This window comes from Stenella coeruleoalba (genome assembly GCF_951394435.1).
Source record: "Stenella coeruleoalba genome assembly, chromosome: 6".
NCBI classification, from domain to species: domain Eukaryota; kingdom Metazoa; phylum Chordata; class Mammalia; order Artiodactyla; family Delphinidae; genus Stenella; species Stenella coeruleoalba.
This window is the reverse complement of record NC_137151.1, coordinates 107,395,510-107,397,897: the sequence shown is the minus strand read 5'-3', so window position 1 is coordinate 107,397,897 and position 2,388 is coordinate 107,395,510.

Here is a 2,388-nt window from a genome sequence, read left to right as displayed (position 1 = left end):
CAAATGCGGTCGCTACAGCGGTGATTCTCCACATTCGGAAGGCGTAAGAACAGGCAACCTAGGATAGGTCCCGTGGTGCGCAAGTTCAACAGCATCCCCAGTTGACGCATCCTGGACTCCTGGGACCACCTCTTAAGCCAATGACGCTTTGAGACGGTGTAAACTCAGTTTCCCGTGCTGCCACACAGTGGCAGTAGAGCCGCAGTGTCTGTCCACGGCCCGTCCTAAACGAAAATTTAAACAGTTCCAGAAGGCGAGCCATCAGCTTGACATGTTCAAGATCCCTGCCCAGCCAACCATCATCCCACATGGGTGCAATTAAGCTTTGCCTCAGAAAAGGTTTCTAGGTCACAGTATACATCAGTCAGTGCGGTTCCTGTAGCTAGAGCCACGGCAGAAGTACTGATCACATACCCGGAAAATCCACCTCTTCAGAGGGCTTAGGGTACAAGAAGGCTGCAGGCAAGCGACATGGAAATGGGCAGGGAGACTGTAGCATCCTCAGGAGTACGCTGCAAAAATATTACAGAAAGGACTCAAGTGAGTTAGCAACCTTGGGGCATGGGGGCTGGCATGAGGGCTGACTCCAGCAGTGGCCCCATGATAATAACCCCTTTCATTTGGTACACTCCTGTAGCTCTCAAAGCACATTCACATCTATTGTCTCACATTAATAACCACCCTGTTATCAATTGGGTGATGTATCAACCCTGTTGAGGCTGAAATCATCCCCATTAAACAGATGAGGAAAACTGAGGCTCAGCGGCAGCGGCGAGTAACGTACCTCCAGGGCAATGGAATAGTAAGGGACAGAATTCAAACCCAGGTGTTCCGACTTCAGTATTCATTGCCTTACTCCTTGGCTTTGCACTAGAACCTTAATCAATCAATTCATGTTAGGAAAAAAAAAAGAAAGAAAAAACGCCTGCAGTCCACTCCAGACCAATGAGATCATAATTCCTGATGGTGGGGCATCAGCGTCAGCATGAAAATTGTTTTTAGTGCCCCAGTCAATTCAAATGTTAGCCAAGTCGAAAAGCACTGCCCTTGCTGGGAAAAGCAGCACAGCTGCCCCACCCAGGACAGCAGCCACCGGCTGCCGCCTACAGCTGAGGGGATGGGAGAGGGATGGTGGGAATACCCATCAGTAGACAAAAGGAAATTCGTGTAGGGACTGGTGACCCACAGGCTGCAGATCCAACCAGCGCCCAAAGCCCTCCAGGCTCTCCCCGAGCATCCGCCCTGCTTCCGCCCACAGGGGGCAGTGTAACTCAGGGCTGAGCAGCACCCCCTCTCTGGAGTTAGGGGCCCCAGCCCTGGGCGGTGGAGGTGGGGCACTTCCAGGGACCATTTCCTCATCTGTGAGGTGGAGCTAATAATAGCACCTCATTTGTGGATTCATGACCATTAACTGAATTAATGCACTTCCGGAGCGGCCAGCCACTAGCGACTGGCCCAGCCTAGATACTCTGAAAGCGGATGTCTGCTTTGGGGGACCTGCTTTTCTTCTTCAAGGAGTGAAACTCATCTCACCCCTGGTCCGGGCCCCAGGTAACCCTCTGCCTCTCCTGAGATGCTAAATGGACGGTCAGGAGGGAGGTGGACCAGGCAGAGCTGCCTCCAGTCCCCTCCTCCATGGCAGGAAGGGGTCAGATGCCACAGAAGAGGGGTGGCACCGTGAAACATGGGGCCAATGGGGCCGTGTGTGGACAGTGGGTCTGAAAGCACTGCACACTCCTTCCCCCATGGCCCCCCCGCAAAGTGAGGAGCCCCCTGGAATTGGCCAGGGCTGAAGGGGCCAACAGAGCCAAGCGGGCAGAGCTCTCACACAGAACTGTGCTTCAGACCCACATCTGTGCCTCGTTCCCTAGTCCCTCCGCATTGGTCAACACGTGCTATTCTGGGCCCATCGGCGAGCAGGCCTGGATTCTCAGAGGTCACAACAGCCCCACTCCTTTTCCTTGGGGGCTGAGTAGATGTCTCCCCCTGGGCAAGGGAGCTCTCCTTGACTTCAGGGGCCAGAGGACCCCAATTCCACTGTTTCCCTGCTCCCTTTCTTCCTCTGCAGTGTCATCTGAATGTGAGACTCTAGAGAAAGATACACGGGCTCCACCCTTCCTCCCCCAGGGCCCACCCAAGGGCGGGAAGGTCGCTAGAGCCTCAGCTGGGAGTCCACCTGGATTCAGGACTTCTGAGTTTCCATAGCCCCTCTTCCTGCCCCATCCATCTCATTGCTGTGTTATGAATGGAAAACCGAGACCGTGCCTGTCCCACTTTCCCGCGAGTCCAGCCAAGGCTGGAGGGAAGGAGGCTGGTGAGCCTCGAGATCTCTTTCCCACGGGGGCCCCAAAGACTCAGGCAAAAGACACGTGCTTTATTTTTCCTTCC